Here is a 20,401-nt window from a genome sequence, read left to right as displayed (position 1 = left end):
CTGCTCACCCCGACATGCCCAGAACTTGCCAACACTCCCTCCTTTCTTCCTGCTCAGGGCACCCTATGTCCGTCCCCCCCTTATCACACAGGCTGCCTGACTCACGCACAGACACACTCTCTTCTCGTGCGCGAAATGTTTGAGTTGTTGCTGCTTTCCCAAAGACCAATTCCCGTATGCAAGAAAATTGGTCTCCCCCTATACACACACATATACGGTAAAAGATCTGATAACAGGTCTGGAAACCAAGCCTGATGAGGAAAGGTTGAGGGAGTTGGCTTTGTTTATCCGAGAGAAGGAGAGGGGAAATGAGAGCCATCTTACAAGCAGGACCCAAAGCAATGGATTCCAATGACAGGAAAGGAGATTGCAACTCAACTTCAGGAAGAACTTTCTGGTGGTAATAACTGTTGGATTCCGTGATTTCACAAACACCCTCCTCCTCTGCCAGTTCGCAGGGATCAGCGATCCTCCCAGTTGGATTTCAACCAGGGATGGAAGCTCAAACTCAAATGTTCTGGCAAACAGGATCAGCTATGGATCTGGGTTCAAATCCTGGGTGCCAGCTGGTCCTGGGGAAAGTATGATCACTACGTCGCAGCTGCCAGCTGCGGAAGGGAAACCTCAGCAGAGATGCAGCAAAAGAGGATGAACTAAGGGTTAGAGTCCATGGGGACTTCCTTACAGATCAGGCAGGCTAGTTAATTATAGAAGAAGAAGAGGAGGAGGAGGAGGAGGTGGAGGAGTTTGGATTTGATATCCTGCTTTATCAATACCCTAAGGAGTCTCAAAGCGGTTAACATTCTCCTTTCCCTTCTTCCCCAACAAAAAACACTCTGTGAGGTGAGTGAGGCTGAGAGAGTTCAGAGAGAAGTGTGACTGGCCCAAGGTCACCCAGCAGCTGCATGTGGAAGAGCGAGGAATCGAACCCAGCTCACCAGACTACAAGTCCACCGCTCTTAACCACTACACAACGGTGGCTCTCATTTTATTCTATAATCAATGGACACTGGGGGCAGGGATCTGGGGGGAGGCTAAGAGGCAAGGGGGCACTAGAGGTGTAAATGACTGCCAGACCATCTTCAGAAGCAGCCCCAAATATAACACGTTGCCATAATCTAACCTAGAGGTTACAGGAGCGTAGACAACAGAAGTTTGGCAATCGGCACCTAAAGGGTGCCACATTCCCCATCCCTGGGGGCTCAACAAAGGGTTGGATCCAGACTTAAGTTATGCTTAGAGGAGACCCAATGAAATTGATTAGATTTCCCCTCAATTACAGTGGATCTGGTAACAAATTTACTAAGGTCTGGAAGTCAACCGCAGACATATTCAGAAGGGGATAATTTCTTAACGCCTCTGCTTTATTTGGGGCACTTGACTTACAGACTTACAGACGCATAGCAGACCCTCCTGATATTTCACCTGTCCCTCCCCCAGAAAGGGAAAATGGTAGTAGCATTGCCACCGGGAATATTTTGATGGGGTGGGGACCTTGGATCCACATTGGGGCTATCACACAAAGTTATAAAGACCCCCGAGCAAATCGGAAGTTGTCTATCTTAAAATTTTCACTGTTGTTAATTTTACACTGCGGTCATTTTATTGCTTTGTCTTTTAACGAAAACCGCTTTGCGGTTTTCTTTGCAATCAAGCAGTGTATAAATTTACTGAAATGGGTAAATAAAATCAAGCTTTGTGTTGGGTGGCTAAGTTTCGTGAGAATCGTTTGATGAATGAATCAAGAGCGCAGAAAATAAACCAGTAACCATAACATGCAAGAGGTTTTAATAATAATAATAATAACAATAGTAGTAGTAGTAGTAGTAGTAATAATAATACGTAAATGTTTTATGCCCACAATGAGTTAGAGAACAGATTAGAAGTGGTGGAAGTGGACTTGCAAACAGAGAGTTTTTATATAACCTGCAACTGGGAGAGCGAGAGCGAGAGTGAAAACAGGACTCCGTGGCCGTAACCACTTCCCCAAAGCCCTCTCTTTCTTCACCCCCCCCCCGCTCCCTTGCCTCCCCAGTAACCACAAGTGATACTGACCCAAAAAACAAAGTGAAAGTTCGTGGGAGACGAAGGAGGAAGAGTAAACAAGCTTCTCGCACGCGGACCACCGTGCAAAAACCAGTGTTGCATTTCACTCCAACCAGCTCAGACGTTGCTAATGGGATTTCTTCCAGTGCAGAGCTAGCCTTTGCCAAGCCGGTGCCCTCCAGATGTTTCAGATAAAACACCTGGAGCGTGCTGGCTTGGCCAAGGACAACGCAGAGCCAACCTTGACGGGCCCAGTTCTGAATTGGCTCAGTACTTACGAGTACATATTTGGAGGGAGGTGGAAATCATTGTACAATTTTCCAAGGGTTCCTCTGCACACTGAGACTTCAGTGCAACATGAGCAACACAAAAACCCATTAATCCAGCCTATCAAGCACACAGAAAGTCCATTTATTTCAATGGGAGAGCTAAGCACGCGTTTCCTGAAACTGAAATGGCTGAAATCCTAGGATCAGGTTTTTTTTCTGATTGACTGGTATTTTGGCTTGTTTTTTTAAAAAGTCAACTCTGGTGTGCCCTGCTGACTTTCCAGTTACCAGCACTGGTCTCCAAATTCAAGTTTCAAAACTGACCCCACAGCCTCCACCAATTAACACCCCCACTCACCTCTTCACACCAGAACTCAAAAGGTTTTCTTAAAAATAAACTACAGCTCTTGGCATCCTTTAGTTTGGGACGCTGAAACTTGAGGCTCCATCCACTGTGTTGCGCAAACCCCACTGAAATGAGAAGTTGTGCAAGGCAAAACAGTGGGTGTTGACATATATGGGGAGACATACTCCAACAAGGAGTTCTCTTGCTGCTGCCCCCAAATCACTTCTGGTATCACAGAATTGTCAAATTGGATTACCCTCCAAGGTAATCTAGTCTACCGCCACGCGGGATCCCTGACAGGTGGCCATCCAAGCTCTGCTTAAAAAACCTCCAATGATGGAGAAACCACCAGCCATCTTTTCACTCTCAAACAGTTCCTACTCTCAAAATGTTTAGTCGGAATCTCGCTTTCTTGCAATCTGCATCCATCGGTTTGAGCCCTACCCTCGGAGCAGGACACGACAAGCATGTTCCTTTGCCGACCTTGCGCCCTCCATAGATTGGACTACAACTCCCATCAACCTCCCACAGGGGCTGATGGGAGTTGTTGTCCAGTACCTGGAAGGCACCAGGTGGGCTTCACCTAGGTTAAGGGGCCATGCTTTGAGCCGGGAACCCACTGGTGTAAATAAAGCTACCGTTCTTCCAGAAGCCTATCCGGAAAAGGGCACCAGGATGATGAAGGCTGATTTTAACCTAACCAGGTGATCTTTGCACAGCCAAGAGTCATCAGAAGACCCAACACTCAGGCGATAAAGATGTTTTTCCTTTTATAGGTTGTCTGACAAACTTCCCTGAGATGAAACAAAATTTAAAAATCCCTTCCAGTAGCACCTTAGAGACCAACTAAGTTTGTTATTGGTATCCGATTTGGAACCAAAGAGTTGATGGACCCTTTCCCTGGTGAAGTTCTGCACTTTCTCCCCTACCTATATGAGAAGAACTTCTACTTGAGAGTAGTTTATTCAGTATTCAGCTGAATAAATGTCAGTTTTTGATGCAGTTTCTCTCTCTTTTCAAACAGATTGCCTCAATTTACTCTGAAGCAAGCTTGGACACACACACCCCCCTCTAAGGGTTGAAGGCAGACTGTACTTTGTATTCCTCCTTTAAAGCTCTCCCTGCGGCGTCGCAAACAATAATTAAAACAATTTTTTTAAAAAAACAAACAAACCTCCGATCAAGCTTCTCTTTGTATTTTAATTTGATGGAAGTGGAAAAACACAAGCCTTGTGCTAGATGGTAAAGAGGCTTCTCCCACTGCCAAACTCTAGAGTGTCAAACCCTGGAGCTTCCTGGTTTGATTTTAAGACCCAGGAGTGAGGAACCTGCAATTTTTCAGATGATGCTAGACTCCAAAAACCTGCCTGTCAGTCAGCCTGAGGATGGCCAATGACCATGAGGAGAGGCCGGCGTCCATCTAGAGACGGCCACAGGTTCCCCATTCCTATTTTAGACCCTGCGAAACTCCTTTCTATTGCTCATATACACAGTCTAAACGTGGGGCAGAATCACACATAAGATCTTAAGAAGAACCAGTCTGGATCAGGCCTAAGACCCATCGAATCCAGTATCCTGTTCTCACAGCGGCCAACCAGATGCGTTTCTGGGGAAACCAAAAGCCGGATCTGAGCACAAGAGCAACCCTCTCCCCTTCTGTGTCTCTAGTACCTGACATACAGACGCTCATATTCAGACTCCCTGCTCTGCCCGTGGTTTTGAAGCCTCAGTTTCCCCATCTGCAAAATGGGCCTGGGGGTTATTTTAAACTCATGTTTCAATTTATTAAATTTCGATACAGCCCCTTCATCTGAGGGTCACAGGGCGGGTTTGCTGGTGGACAGAGACGAAAGAAAACTCCGCAAACAAACCCTAGGCCTTTTGCAAAGCGTTGTGAAAGTTGGGCAAATGCTGTTTTATATAAGAGGCAGCACCTCCTCACCCGCAGCACAAGGGCAAACCCCAACAGCGTTCTCTACATTTCACAGCACCCACAACCATGGTTATTTTGCAATATGGTACGCACACCCCACAGATTTGCCAAACAGGGGGTAGGTGGGGGGGAGGGGAAAGGGATCCTGCTCCGCTATTCCACATTTAACCACCAGAGGTCAATCTTGCCCCGCACACAAAGATACCGATTTAAATCAGAAGTCTCTCCCCCCCATTCCAACTCACAACAAAGTTTTCCCACCCCCCCACTCCGGACACACACACTGTCATGCGAAGGACGGGGAAATCCTCGATTATTATTATTTTTTTAATAAAGAGGTTGGGTTTCTAACAACTTCCCCTTACACCTGGATAACTTTGTCTCCAAGAGAACATGATTCCCCCCCCCTCCAGCTCCCCCCCCCGTAAATATAGACCCCTTTATTCTAAGGAAGCGCTTTAAGAAATTTACAAAAAGTGCCGGAGGGGGAGAGAGCGAGGATTGAACTCTCGGAGTTGGCTGCGCTCGATCTCCTTTCGCCTTGGCCGTTCCTTAAGCAAACAAACAAGACTTCGCCGCCTTCTCCACGGCCCCGCTCTCGCCCTCCAAAGCATTTTAATTTGGGGAGGGGGGTACCAAAACAAACAGGCACCCCTGACTCGTGGGTCTTTGGCTCAGCAGAGGGGGCAGTTAGTTGCCCTGGTCTTGAGGGCTTTGGAGAGGGCTCCCCACCGTGTCCAAACCCAGACCCTAAATTTTGCCTCTTTCTCTGCGGGGATTAAGGAGATCAGTTTACAGACGGGTAAGTGTTAATAAATGCGTCTCCTTCCCCGCTATTAATTCCTGTGTTCCCTTCCAGGAACGCTTCTTCAAGCGTCTGGGTTTGTTTGTTTTTGAAAGGGACCGTCTGGGCCGTTCTGGAGAGCTAGGGGAAGCCTGGAGCAACCAGCGAGGCGTAACTGCGCGGTAACTGCCCCACTTCCATCTCCCCCCACCTATTTCAAGGCTTAATGTCTAGGAGAGCGGAGTGGCAAACTTTGGCTAGCATGGAATTGGGGAAGGGGTCTGTTATTCCGGGGTAAGAGAGCAAAAAGACCCCCCCCCCAAAAAAACCACCAAATTAAACCCGCACTCCAGGTTTGCCTGATCTTCCCATCACCAATCCTAACGTCCAGCAATAACATCTATAGATTAAATTCTAGTGTTCCCCATATCTATTACAGTATATTACATGCATCTTTCAAATGCACTGGTTTTTTTCCCCTTCTTCTTCTAAAAATTGGTCTCGTGTTTCGGAAACCAGACTTTCCTACATCCTTCAGAGAGGCTCATTTTTTAATTGTTTCTTGAAAATAAAGTCGCCACATTTGCTATCTGGCGATGGAGGGGGGGGGGCGAAAAGAAGAGAAAACAGGGATTAATATTAATCCAACAGCCACCTCCACCAGGCAGACTCTGTTTTCATGGCACAGCTTCTGTTCCCAGGCTCAGCTGGCTGCCTTTCTCTCCCCCCCCCCCTGCCACCGTCCCCACGCACACACACGCCGGGGAGCCTGGAAACATTCGCGCGCCAGCAGGACCCGACGCGCGCCAGCCGATATCGAGCGCAGATGGAGTCTCCTCGGGGCCGGGACCTGCCTATTTTTCGCTCAGGAAAAACACAACAAGCCGGCGCCCCGCGGAGGCAGGGGCGCGGATATAAATAAACAAGAGGGTCTGCCCCCTAACTTTTTCTCTTCACCCCGCCTTACCCAAATATAACCCACCCTGGAGAATTCTGCTGCGTGATAAAGTCCCCCGGCATCGCCAAAGTATCCAAGATGAAGGATTTCGCCTTTCCTAATATTTTTCAAAGACACGAGTCCCCCATATATTCATCGCTCCCCATATTTTTAAAGAGAGAAACGAAACGCATCGTGGCAAATATTTTTTCCCTGCAACTCCATTTTAAAATATATATATTATTTATATATATATACTGTACATGCACATGTGAAATTGCGGTGCGGGGGTAGAGATGTTGGGAAATGCCTGCCTCTCTGGGTTTGCGGCAGAAGCTGCCGGCGGAACCAGACAGGGTTTTTTCCCTTTTTTTTCTGGGGCTGTTACGGGAGGGAAGCACCGTCCTACGTTGGGCTCGTGCGCGCATCTTGCGCGCCGGGCCAGGGACCTCCGCCTCCCGCGCTCCTCCGCGCGCGCGCGCCCGCCTTTGGAAGAGCCCCGGCGCTCTCCGGCTTCGCGCGCGGCGCTCCGGCGGCGGCTACCCGGGCCGCGCCGGATGACAGCCGGCCGAGAAGGAGGAGGAGGAAGGAGAGAGGAGGAGGCCGGCCCGGCCATTGGGAGGCGAGTGGCAGGCACGCAGCCCCGGCCGCCGCAGAAATACACACAGAGCGCGAGGCCAGAGAGGCGCCCCCCTCCCTCTCCGGCCCCGATCCCGGGAGACGCGCCGCGGCAGGTGCCCAAAGCGTCGGGACCCGGCCGATCTCTTTGGAGGGCGAGTTGCCCGGACATAAGTCAGTCTTTTTGTCTGCCCCCGAGAAAAGACAAAAAGGGAATTTTGGGGATGCGCGTTTTCTATCCTCTGCATGTTTCCTCGGGAGTAAGCCCATTGGGGAAACCCCTTCACCCCGGCGCGCAATCCTATATATACACGCTTTGGTGGGTTTCGGAGCGCCAGCCGGCTGCATGTTTACTTGTGCTTGTTTATTTATATTTGGGTCGCCCGGTGGAACAAACAAACAACCGTCCCCTCCTCCTCCTCCTCCGCTTCTTTCCCTTCCCCGGCTGCCCTTGTGCGCTTCGCCCGCGCGCACGCGAGGCCCTGGTCGGTGGAGCGGCGCCAGGCGAGCGAGGCGAGCTGGCGTTATCGAGCGCCCGAAAGGAAAGAGAAGAGAGGGGGGAGAAGGAAAAAACAAAACACGTTTCGGGGGACCCAGTTTTGCAAAGTGATTGAAAAGGAAAATAAAAAGAAGAGGGTGGGGGAAATTTGAAAAATGCCTCCAGGGCCAAAAAATATTAAGACCCGGTCACGATGGGACAAACACGAGCAAAGGCGGCCGCCGGCTCCTCCGTGCATGGAAAGGACTCGGGGAAAAGAGGTGCCCTGCTCGGCTCGCCCGATCAGAACCACCACCAGCTTCCCCCAGAGCTCTCTCGCGCTCTCCCTCCCTCCCCGCCAGCTTCCTTCCACGGGCAGCCCTTCCAAAAAAACAGCCCAGGAAACACGCGATCCCAACACAACAGCCACGGTCCTCGGCAAAACGCCCCGCGCCTCCTCGCCTTTCCAAAATGAAACTGACAAGCGTCAAAACAGCCACCCTCTCTGCTCCCTGCAAGCAGAAATTGACCAGCTCAGGAGAGCGAGGCAGGCAGGCAGCAAACCCCGCCGGGGAGACTGACAAGGCTTAAGAGCCAAGCATGGCTTTCCCCCCCTCCTGGTGGCTCTGGGCGATTGGAGAGCAGGGGGAGCCCTGCGCGCCCGCCCGCCCGCCTGCCTTCCACCTGCCGCGCCAGGGAGGAGAGAGAGGGGGACACACACATACAACGCGAGAAACAGACCCCCCTTTGCAAAAGCACCGGCGCCGAACGGGACCAGAGCCTTCCCCCCCCCCCAGCCACCTCCCCCTCCTTGCTCAAGAAAGCCCCCGATTTCCAGGCAACAAAAAAGGTGGCAATGGGATGGATGGAAATGAAAGAGGCGCAGCGCGCAACGGAGCCCTGGCACCGCCGCCGCCAGCATCTTGGCTGCGTTGCTATTGTTATTGCTCTAAATATTATTATGGTTATTATTCTGGTTATTATTAATCATCCTCATCCGAAGAGGGACGGCGCAGGCAGCAGCAGCGGCAGCAGCAGCCCGGACAGCGGCAGCAATGCAAAGCAGCGAGCGAGAGCGAATCACCTGGTCTCCGCGCTTTCCTAGAAACTCCTTGCATCACCACTTCTAAGAACCCCAGTTCTAAGAATCAACACAGCTCAATTCTCGGAATTTGAGCGGCAGGCGCTACCATCGCAGGCAGCCCGGGGAGGATCCCGGGGAAGGGCTTTCTGCCAGGAGGGGCCAAAGGGGGCCCGGAACCCACTCGAGAACACCCCCGAGTTTGTAGAGAGACTAATGGAAAGGGTCTCCAAGGGGACCCCCGGGAAAAAGCTTGCGGGAAGGGGCCAGGAGGGAGGTGCGGGGCCCGGGCCCCCCCGTCGCCAATGGTAGGCTCCTCTCTGGCAGTCACGTGGGGACCTTGCCTACCGTGACGTCAGGGATCGGCCTCAATACAATGTTGCAGAGTTCTATTCGCTTTCCTCCCCCCTCCTCCCTCCCGCCCGCCTCCCCCCGCTGGAATTCTGAGAACTAATTTGCTTGGCGGTGACATAAGAGAAATCCGGGGATCCGGGGCGAATTCCATTTCGCAGCTTCGGTTCCCACCCCCCCCCATCCCAGCATCTCTTTAAGGGGGAGGAAAAAAAAAAAAGCTTTAACAACCCCCCCTCCTCGTTCCAAAGGCTTTTGCATTTGCTTTTCAGGTCCTAAGCAGAGAGAGAAAGAGAGAGGGAGAGAGACCCAAAACATGGTGATAATAATATGCAGCTTTTGATGGGGGTGGGTTGCTTTGACTTTTTGCTTTTTCTCCCCCCCCCCTCCCCCCCGCCGCCGCCAGCAATATTCAGTAGGAAAAGGGAGAAAAGGAAACGAGAGCAGGACGAGGGCAAAGAGAAATCCTCGTTGCGCCGCAGGCGCTGGTGGGGGTGAAGAATTGGAGTAAGGTTCGTATTTTTAAAAAACCGAAAAAGGAAGAGGGGGGGGGGGACCCAGACCTGCAGTTTTTCGGGCTGAGAGCGAGGAAGAAGGAGGAGAAGAAGAAGCCCGTTCAGAAATAAGACACTTTTGTTTTTTGTTTTGTTTTTCTTCTTTGCTTTACTGGGGAATTTTGAGTGTGTTTGCGTGCGTGCAAATACCTTGTCTTCTTTTTTAATTTATTTATCGACAGTGCGTTTGTGGAACGTTCCTTTCAAGCGAGATCTGGGACTTGCTTTTTGCTTTTTTGGAAAACATCTCCTCTGGCCTCTTGTGATTTCAGAGAAGGGGGAGGATTCGCTGCTGGAGAAACAAGGTCGTGGTTTGTTTGTGGATTCTTGTTTTTGTTTTTCCGTTCTAGCTACTTTTTCTAGAAGTTTTTCAGTTCTGTGGGGTTCCCCCTCCGCCTCCCGTGGCTCTCCTATAAATCGAGGACTCTTCATCAAACTCAATTTGCTGGATAGGACTCACTCGGCTTATCTTTCTGAAGGATTCTGACGTGGTGGTTCGGTTCTGGGACGCTTCACTTTCCCCCCTTTCCCCTGTTCAGATTGTGGGTCTTCGGGGGCTCCCAAATGGATCAGCTCCTTTCTTCTCTTGCAGTGGGAAAGGCAAGAGGGAAAGTTGCAGAAGCAGCTCACTTTGCTTATGGTGGAACCGCAAGCGGGCCTTTCAGTACCCACGCCTGGCTTGCAGCTGTGGGGTGGGCAGCTGGGTGACAGGGGAGGGTAGATCCAGAACCCCTTGTGCCCTGCAGGCTGGGTCATAGCAGATCTCTGGCTTTGAAGGGGAGTTGTGTGTGTTTGGGGGGGGGGTGTTCCATCTGGAGCAAATGTAAAATGAAACCAGGGTTTGGGAGTCCCTGGCTGTCAAAACAGTTTTCTGCCTCGAAAGCTTGTCCTTGATTAGAAATGAGAGCAGTTTAATGCGGATCGTTCTGCGTGCTCCAGAGTCTCTGCAAAGCCTTTATTTTAAAGTTGTAGATTGAATATTACTGCTAGGAATCTGGGGGGTTTATTTGTTCGCTTTGTAGCATTTCAGAACTGCATGTGTGTTTGTGTGAAAAGGCCTCCCTTCTTTTTAACTGTTGAAGGAGACTTTAGACCTGGAAACATGTGTGGCCTGTTGGGCTTCATCAAGTTAAATAGATTGTAAATATATATATGTATCTCTGCATGGCCTGGGAAGGGGGCATGGAGGGGGAAGACGGTTTGCCAAAACTTTGAGGATCTAAGGTGTTGTTGTTCTTGTTTTGGAACTTATGACGATGCAGATGTCTTTCCGACTTTCACTGTATCAGGGCCTAGCCAGCATGCCGTCCTATCAAGCTGAGTTCTCAATTATTTGTTTATTTAATGATAATAAACCTCTAATTGTTATGAGATTGTGGGAGGATCTATAAATAGCTCAGTGACTCTTTCTCTCTTAAACTCTCCCCCCCCCCCCTTTTGACAGAAGAGGGAGGGGAAGAGAATCAAGGAAGCTCGATAAACTATGAATGGGAATTTGTTTATAACAATCTCTCCCAAGTTTGAATCACAGCACAGTCACACTGGCTAATCAAATTGCTTAGGGAAACTGATTAAATGACATGCAAATTGTTTGAAACACTCAGCTGTGACTTCAGTGTGTGTGTTTAATTCTCAGTATAAATATTGCATAGATCCTCTCAGATCTTTGAGAAAGGAAGAAATATGCATGATTTTGGGGTTATGCACCTTCCAGCGATTAATGTCTTGCAGAGAATCCAGACTTTAAATGCAGTTTAAGAAAAACTGCAATTCAGGAACATGGATTTATCTCATTTTGTAGATTGCAGAGCAAAGGGCACAATGTTTTGGTGGATGTCTGCAAATAGAGCCATAAATCAGAGGGACGATTTGTCCTTGCATTTGTTTGCTTGTGTGCAGATAGATAACAACTATAGTTACAAGTCATTATTTTCCTGAAAATAAAAATCTATATTTTCCTGAAATTTAAATCTCTCGAGTTTGAGGCAGTAAATGGGCTGTTCGAACGGTTTGACATTGACCACCTTAATGCTTTAGCACAATCGCACTTTGAAGGGGGAGACAAAATTCCTATTGTGTTTCCTTGGAGTATGAAAACTCGTTTCAAATTCATTATTGCGAACCACGCTCCCACCCACTAGATGACAGGATGTCAGCCAATACAGAGCCAAAAAGCATATAAATGCATATGTGTGTTGTAAATAATGGACCAAACTGGCTGAAATTATTTACTTGGATGTCTGCCTGCGGCCCCAAGTAAAATGGACCTCAAGGCTTTGAGTGCTCCTCCTATTTGCCCTCCTCCCTGTGTGCCATCGTCTGCCCGCAGCCTAATATTTCCTCCCTATAGGCTGATTTTAAGTGGGGAAGAAATGTATTATTCTTCAGAGCCATTCCCCTTCAGAGGTCAGAGGGTAGTGTTCCTAAAGCAGACAGAGGGGGCACTGCAGAGCAGGAGGAAGAAGCCATGAATCGCCTTTGCAAATTCCCAGCTGGGTTTCAAGCGCTATTTTCAAGGGACCAGCTTCCTCCCCTGCCCCCCCCCAGCCCATCAGCCCTGCAAAGCGAGCGTCTTTTAGCAAGTGCACACAAACACACACATTGCACCTGCTTCCATGTTTTTAAAGCCTCGGTAGAGAGGCCCCGAGAAAAGGATTTGGGTGGGAAGATTTGGTCTTGTTCCTTTGCAATAGCCCCTCTGTGCAAAAGAGAAAAAGAATGGGGAGGAATATCTGATTTTGCCATTTTTCCATCACTTGATTTGAAGTCCCAGTGTTTGCAAATATCCCTGCAAGGTGTCGTCTCCATAAGGATCTGTCAGGGATGCTTTAGCTGAGATCCCTGCATTGCATTGGGGCTGGACTAGATGACTCTTAGGGTCCCTCCCAACTGTACGGTTCTATGATTCTAAGTATCTGGGAGGGTCCCCATCTCTGTTACACCCCATTCCCCACTTTGAAAGCGGAACCTGCCGTTTTTAATATGGGACTCGCGGGACTGAATGCCCTCACACAGTTGACTGCGAGGGGGAATTGTCTTCCCGAGATGAACAACATTGAGAGCCAGGGAAAGGCACAATATAAATGCAAAGGAAAGTGTATAAGGGGTAAAAAGGTATAGCCTTGATCGATAGGTGGCTATGGAATTCGACCACCCATCATACATACTGGAGATGAGGGAGAAATTCAGTTCGGTTTTGCATTTAAAGGCAAACCGACCTAATTCACACTTTCTCTGAATAATAAGCAAACCGAAAAGTGGAAGTATCCTTCAAAATTTGCACTTTTCTGAATTTTGCAAGGCAGTTCTACAGTCGAGTAATGTGTACGGAATCCTGGGGCAAAGTATGCATTAAAGGCATACATTACTGGCATTTTCTTTCTTAAAGAAATCACAACATTCTTTTCAATAGTAGCAAAAGAGAAAAATCATGGACGACTCTGGCACGATGCAATGCAACAGAATTACATACAATATTAAGTCTGCTATACACCTGAAAGCCCAAACTAAGTCACTAATATTTTCAAATAAAACTGCCATGAAGATGACTGAATCACTGGAGGCTCTCTAAACTCACCTCCACCATTAATAAACTTTAAGAAGGGATATTATTCTTTATCAAACAAGCTGAGTTCAGTCTCCCCTTGAATTACTCAGCAGTGGTTAGATGTTTCAAGAGATGTTTCGATGTTTCGAGAGAGCTATACCTCATGCATTGTTATAGCAAATCTCTTTTACATTATATTGTAAATTACCCTGTGATCTTCAGATGAAGGGCAGTATAGAAAGTTAATTAATTAATTAATTAATTTTGGCATTTGCCCTTTAGATTTCCAGTCCTTGTCTCACAGAAGCTAACAGCAGAACTGCCAGTCTTATGTGATGCTGTAGGATGTATAGGAGGGAAATGTTTTTGCAAAAATATATGTTTATTAGGCAGACCTTCATGCACAATTGTGTATATTAGGAGATATTTATGAAAACTTTGAAAAGTGGTTTTTTTTTTTTAATAAAAACTGATATGGAAATGTGAACTGAATTTAACATTGGCAAAAAATGAGAAACTGAAGGAAATTGAAACTGACCATTTTGCCCACCCACCCCTCCTGAAATATAATCAATAAGGTCCCTTATATTTTTAAATCTTAGTTCTGTCTCCAGCTGGTTCATGTATATATTTTCATCCAGCTCTCACTGTGGATCTTGCCCTCTCCATCAATTTTCCTTCATGCAGCTGAGGAGGGAATTTAGCTTTCACTCCAGGACCCTGCCGGATAAGTCACTGATTTTCCCATATAAGTGAATGGAGGGGCTTTTGTTTCATCTGAGAGCAATCAGGAGAGAATGGGGTGTAAGACATCCACTGTGGCCAGTGGGGATGGGTTGGCCCTGCGTGGAGGAAAAAACCCACAACAACAACAACATCAACAAGTGGGCATCTGCTTTGCATTTGGGTTGGAGCTGCTATTTCTGATCGGATGGAAATTAAAAAGGGCATATTTGAGCCTTGGCTCCCCAGCCAAATGGCTCATTCCTGCCTGCCCACTCCCTGGCCTCGCATTCGGAGAAGTTAGCCTGCCGTTTCCCTTCCTGGAAAAGCTCTGTGCAGGGATGGCGTGCGGCACAAAACATTTTAGCCATTTAATTGTCGTGCTCTTAAGCGACCGTTCGATGAGCAGTCAGGTTAAAATGCACATTGCAGGACCCCAGCAAGCACCCTCAAAATAACCCTCCTCCCCAAAGCTTTACTGATCCAGCAAATGACTTAAACTCAGGAGCGTTCGATGATGCAGTTGAGACGTGAGCATGTTTACTTGGAAGTAAATCCCAATGATTTCAACGTGCCTTGGAGGAGCTTAGCCAGAGTGCTGCTTCTCGGAGCAGATTTACACTCAAATTCATCCCTTTAAATAAGCTGACATCCTGTCACTAAACTTGTTTTTTTCGATTGGAGGAATTAAGCAAATGAAGTATCCTCTGAAGGATGGTGCCTAAATCACCAAAAAGGCACAGATATTTTGTAACGAGGGCCCTGTCACGGGATCTTTTCCTAAGGGGACTGAAGCACAGATTATGAAATCCACATTTTAAAGTCACGATTGATTCTTACGGAACAATTCTGTTATGCTTTTGCAACTGCAAATAATTTCTGTTTTGATACAGTGGTACTTCAGGTTACAGATGCTTCAGCTTACATACGCTTCAGGTTACAGACTCCGCTAACTCAGAAATAGTACCTCGGGTTAAGAACTTTGCTTCAGGATGAGAACAGAAATCGTGCGGCGGCAGTGAGAGGCCCCATGAGCTAAAGTGGTACCTCAGGTTAAGAACAGTTTCAGGTTAAGTACGGACCTCCAGAACGAATTAAGTTCTTCACCCGAGGTACCACTGTACATTCTCTTGTTTCCTCTCACCCAAATTGTATAGTTCAGAGGGAGCAGAACTTTAGCTTGATGATTTCCGGGTGAATAACTGATGCAGTCCATTTTGCATGTCACAGTGCCCCCAAAAACTGAGAGCAGGGACACTGGAGGGGCAAACAAGAGAAACCATGCAACTGTCTAGAACTCAAAAGAAGTGTTTGCAAACCTCCAAACTTCAATCAAGTCCCAAATTGGAATCTCCGGCATTAGAAATCTGAATGTGAAGCTTTTCAAAATTTGAAACCCTAGCCTTGTGGGTGTCTTGCCGATTGCACTGGCAGGCACGAAATGTGAAATCCCGTAAGCTGTCAGCTGTCAAGTGCTAAATGCTGGGCCATGCTCTCCTAGCAAACAGCATTGCTTGTCAGCTATCAAACAGTGTCGACTGGCAGTCATCAAAAGGTTTGGGATCAAATAATCACGAGGCTGGTTTCGATGCAAGTTAAGAAATATCTGGTGAATATTGCTTGGCAAATATTCGAGCATTCAGGGAAGAGTTAGCAGCCGTTTTGTTTGGGCTGCACTTTCGGAAACAGCCAACTCGTTCTGGCTCTACAGCCGTCCCAGACCCGACGAAGGCTGTTCAGTGATCTCACAGTCCAAGAGGAACTGGCCTTAGATAAGGTGATCTCCGAGACCCTGAAGGAAAGCTGCCAAATTTATTCCTCGGTTTTCTTACTGGCCCTTCACCACATGGTTTAAGGGCAGGATGCAACAATAGAATAATGTGCAGTTCTAGGGAGCAGAACGAGTCCAGTTCCAAAAGAAAGCGAAGCCCTTCCAAATGGAGCAGGACAGCTCACGGGAAATGAAACCGGTTGCATGTTTATGCCAACTGCTGTCCTGTCCTTGGTTGTGACGGTTGTGCACCTTTCCCTTTCTGAGGTGGAGGCCTGACAGCAAGGCCCACGGGGTAACATGACAGCTGTCATTACCTGCAATCAACCCTACCTTCCATGGCAGGACATAATGGAACTTGTAATATGATTCTTCTTCCTTTTCTCCTACCTATTTTCAAAATTAACCTCCATCTACGTTCCTCACTCTTTCCCCCCCACGAAAATGAGAGAAGAATGCGTATTTTAATAACCCAATTACATCTTCAATTGCAACAATTTTTGGGAGGGGAAGCGTTAACCTATTCAGGGAACACAGGCTCATAAATGAGCTTGATAAGTTGCCCTGTAGCACATCTCCACTGTGGTTTATAGACCCTCAAAGTGATTTATGTGATGCACAGAGGGAAAGTAGATTTTCATCTCTTTCAGACCACAAAAAAATATTGATGGGAAATTATCTCTGGAATTTTAATCCATGCATTTTTTTTTAATTTTAAAACTTTGATTTATATCCCACTTTTAGAAGCCAAGGCAATGTACAAGGGGTTCCCCAGAAATCTCCCACCTGGATTATGGCAAGAAGACATGTTTAGCAACTGCAATGAGGTAGCCTCATGAGTCCTCAAATCATGTATTATTACTATTACTATTATTATTATTATTTCTGCGGATACTCAAAGGTATGCAGTACTGGCACCATTATATCCAGAAGAAAAGCACTGGTTAAAAATGTGGCACTTACTGTAATGACTTCATGGCAAGTACCAGTACCATTTTTTCTAGAAGAAAAGCACTGGTGATTATTATCCAAAGATATATAATAAGGAATGTGCGTGCATATGTGAAACCGATAGTCATTCCTGACTGATTAACCCAGATTAAGAACAGAGTGGGCATATTCCATGCATATTATCTGGTGGATATAAAACCCATCTGCCTTTGCCCTTGCACTGGTGAATATTATGGGCTACATTTGAATGGTGTCTTTTTTTAAAAAAATTGAACGTTTCCTCTTTTACTTCTTCTCATGAGCCCACAAAATGCAAACAAGGGCATCCACCCTTGTTATCCCCCTTCATCCCTCGATATGTCAAAACAACGTAACTATTGCACTGCCAGATTTGTACTGGCTGCCTCTTGAGCATCCTAGCCAAAATGTGGATTGTTTGCACATTAGAGAGGGCCCTGTTGCCTGCTATTTGACCAGTTAGTGAGCACTTCAGCCTTATTTTGCAATCGATCTAGCCTTCTTCTTTTTCCTCCTCCTCCTCTTCTTCTTTTTAAAAAGTTTGGGGCTGGGTGGCGGCTTTCTGTACAGCCCCTGTGCTATTTCCAGGTCTGACATATAATTTTCTCTTGCTACTACCTTTCTTATTTGTTTGTTCCCAAGCGTCGGTATAATTCACAGCAGACTGCACGAGGTGTCCCAAGATCTTATCTCCCTGATGTTCAGTTTTTAACTGCCTGCTTGCTTGCTTAATGTACATAAACATCACATGGTCGTATGATTTTAATTTTTTTAATATTATGTGTCTTCTGGTTTTATAGCATCAGCAATGCATGTAACCAAGCTGCTAGGGTTTGCTTTTCTGCTCCTTGCCCGGACTACAGATGCACTTAAATAATTAGCTGAGAGCAAGCCTCCAATTGATCTCCAAAACAGCATTACTAGTCTATAATACCAGTGACGGCAGAAGTGTTTTGAGCTGGGTGATGCCCTAAAGCTGAACTTTTGCAAAAGCGTCATAATGTGTTCCTTCGTATGATGCAGCCCAAACTTTTCCAGGCCCCTTGTTCCCATAAGCTCATCTCCCTGTGCCCCTTACCCAACGCTATAAAAGGCATTATTAAGAACAGCAGTTTGCACAACTCACTAAGCAATACAATTCAAAAACAGCAACAATTAATTGCACGGTTATCCAAAATCCAATTAAAACTAATTTGTTTAATTCAACAAAATTGATGATCCAACTTTTCTGATAGTCATTTATACCTCCGGGACCGCCCCCCCCTTGCCTCTTAACATCACCTAGGTAACTCCCCCCCCCCATGAGTGGTACCACCCAATTTGGTAACCAGTGTTTTAGATCATTTAAACGAGTGGACTGGCTGATTTAGATACATCCATCATTGCTTAACCTGGTGCTGAGTGTCTAAAGCTGGTATGGAGAAGATCTGTACCCCTTCAGAGCTTCTTGGAGGGATTCAAATGTTCCCCATCACAGATCCTATAGCCCTTGGGCAGGGGACAGACCTTAGGATCACTGCAGGGGACAACCTGGGTGCTGAATTTAGGACTTAATACATGTAGAACTTTGCATCTCCAAACAGAACCCTTCCTATGAGCAGACCCGGGGCCAGATTTAGGTTTGATGAGGCCCTAAGCTACTGAAGGTAATGGGGCCCTTTCTATGTCCAGCTGTCCTTTGTCAACAACAAATTGCCACTGTTTTTTGTGTTGGATGAATGCTATATGGTAATTTATGGACCTCACAGGAGCCCACACAACACAAAACACTGTTGCTGTATGTAGGTTTTATTTTATTCGTCTTTTATATTTTGGAAATGTACATCCAGGGTTTTTTTTTCTTCGTTTAAATTTTTTGGGGGGTCCCAAGAGAGTGGGGCCATAAACTAGAGCTTGTTTAGCTTCTACATAAATCCGGCACTGAACAGACCCCATCGTTTTCTTCCCCTAAGAACATGCAGGTGTCACAAACGCCTTTCTGCAACGAGAGGCGTGGTTTGAGAATTCCTGGAAGTTAGGCTTTTTAGACCAGAAAACCCTTTGCTACCTCAGAGGTGTGGTAGCTAATTGTGGCTGCTTCGTGGCGACAATCCCTTAAAAGCTTTTGTTTATTAGGCGTGACGGCTTTTTTTTTAATAAAAAAAGGACTTCCATTTGCAGAGGCAGTATACCTCCGAAAGCCAAACGCTCAAGCACAAATATTGGGGAGGGGGCATTCTGAGGCGCCCCACCCTGCTGGCGGAGAATCTGCTTGGGCAGAAGATGCTGGATTCGGTGGGCAAATGGCCTGACCCAGGATGACCCTTCGGTTATTCCTATGAAGGAAAAGCACAGATCTCTCCAAGTGAACTTTCGTAATGATCAAGCCTGAGTGAAGTTCCACGTGGAGTATTATGATCTGGGAGGATGTAGGCAGATTTATATAAATAAATTTCTGCTATTAGAGGCCAGAATGCTCTGTGCTTTAAGTGCCGTATTTTCCCGTCTATAAGACGCCCCCATGTATAAGACGCCCCCTATTTTGGGGGATACGGTTTAAGAAAATGTGTGTGGGGGGGGGGGGAGATACTATCCGTGTATAAGACGAGCCCAGATTTTGAGCATTATTTTAGAGTAAAAAAAACCACATAGTCTTATACACGGAAAAATACGGTATATCACCAGGGTGAATATTCCATCACTGCCTCATTTCCCCCTCTTTCATTTTCCCCTCTCTGGTTGTTTTGCCAAATGTAGGAATACATTTCAGCTTAACCATTTGGACCGCTGGTATTCAAAGGTTTGGCAAATTGCCCTCCTGGAAAAGATATCTCAGAAACTGAAAGTATCTAAAGAACTTGATGGCATGGTTTTATTCCATATACAAATACTGATGTACTACCAGCATATGCAAAGGTCTGGCTCATTTAAGACGAGATAGAACCTTTATTCTCAATAATGATGGGACTCACACCAGTGGAGAATGCTTTTATTTTATAAATCTTTATTATTTGCGAAGGGAATCTTTGCACGAGTTAATATATTATTATTTCTTTGGAGCTTCCCTGTACCTTTGTGCCCTTTCAGACTGTGACGCTTTGTGGTTTAAATGTCTGATTTTTTGTTTTTCTTCTTCTTTTTTGTTATGTTTGCCCTTTGTTCATAAATCAATAAAAGAAAATAAATCCGGAATATTAAAGTGGAAAACGCAGCATTTAGAAATTATAACAGAAATGTGTTGGAAATATCAAAATACCATGGTTAGTTTTCCAGAGCTCAATGAATAAACATGAGATATATTGACAAAACTGTATCTTCTCTTGTCCTCTTTCTCTGAGTTAAATTATTTCTGCTAAGTTTTGACATTTGCGTGACGTGCCACACTTTGACAGATGGAGATGTACTGCAACACCAATTCTTTGCAACGATTATCTTGGTCGCTGCCTGAAGCTTGGGGAATCAGTAAAGGAGTTGTGCTCTGCCTAATAAATCTAAATAACCCAGCCAATAGATCTGACGAGAAAACGCACAGTCTCGTTAATTTTATTTTCCTTTCAACTGCAATCCTACTCACACCGATCTGAGAGTAAGTCCTATCGAACTCAGTGGGACTTTGGAATAAACATGCTAATTTCTAAACTCAATAAGATTGTGGTCCGTTTTACAGATGTGTAGAAAAACTGCAAACAAACAGTTGTACCACCAGGGTTTATTAAAGCGCTCTCTGTATATTTTATCCAATTCATGGGGTGCGAAATGCAAATTTGCAAAGCATCCCACAATGGTTTTTCTCTAAGGGAAATTCCTTCGTGAAGTTCTTGCACAACTCTGATCCCATAATGCTTCTCCCCCGCACAATGTCCTATTTTGCTGGACATTATTTCGAGACAGATAATGATGTAAGTACCATATATTATAGCTGAATAAAACTTTGATCGTACCGCTTTGAATTCTGTGCCACAGTTAATCACTATGTATCAATTGAGCCGGAGAACCAAATCCCATTACCTCTCTG

General features: G+C 46.4%; 1 protein-coding gene and 1 long non-coding RNA gene across 5 annotated transcripts in view; one reads left to right on the top strand and one right to left on the bottom strand.

Moving 5' to 3' along the window:
- BCL6 (BCL6 transcription repressor) overlaps positions 1 to 8,593 on the bottom strand; it is a 31,189-nt gene extending 22,596 nt beyond the window's left edge. For 2 of the 4 annotated variants that reach the window (XM_028731855.2, XM_028731860.2), the window contains exon 1: positions 8,496 to 8,593. The gene's annotated coding sequence lies outside the window, so the exon portion shown is untranslated. The remainder of the gene's footprint in view (positions 1 to 8,495) is intronic. The other 2 variants (XM_028731858.2, XM_077929609.1) reach the window with 2 other exon arrangements.
- Positions 8,594 to 8,677: 84 nt separating this feature from the next.
- On the top strand, positions 8,678 to 19,694 carry LOC144327918 (uncharacterized). Its single transcript, XR_013393087.1, has 2 exons — positions 8,678 to 16,265; positions 18,553 to 19,694. It is a non-coding gene; the product is annotated as an uncharacterized LOC144327918 (long non-coding RNA).
- Positions 19,695 to 20,401: the final 707 nt, after the last annotated feature.

Source organism: Podarcis muralis, chromosome 6 (assembly GCF_964188315.1).
Source record: "Podarcis muralis chromosome 6, rPodMur119.hap1.1, whole genome shotgun sequence".
Classification (NCBI taxonomy): domain Eukaryota; kingdom Metazoa; phylum Chordata; class Lepidosauria; order Squamata; family Lacertidae; genus Podarcis; species Podarcis muralis.
Note: the sequence above shows the minus strand (reverse complement) of the source record. Positions and strands in the feature narration are given on the sequence as shown.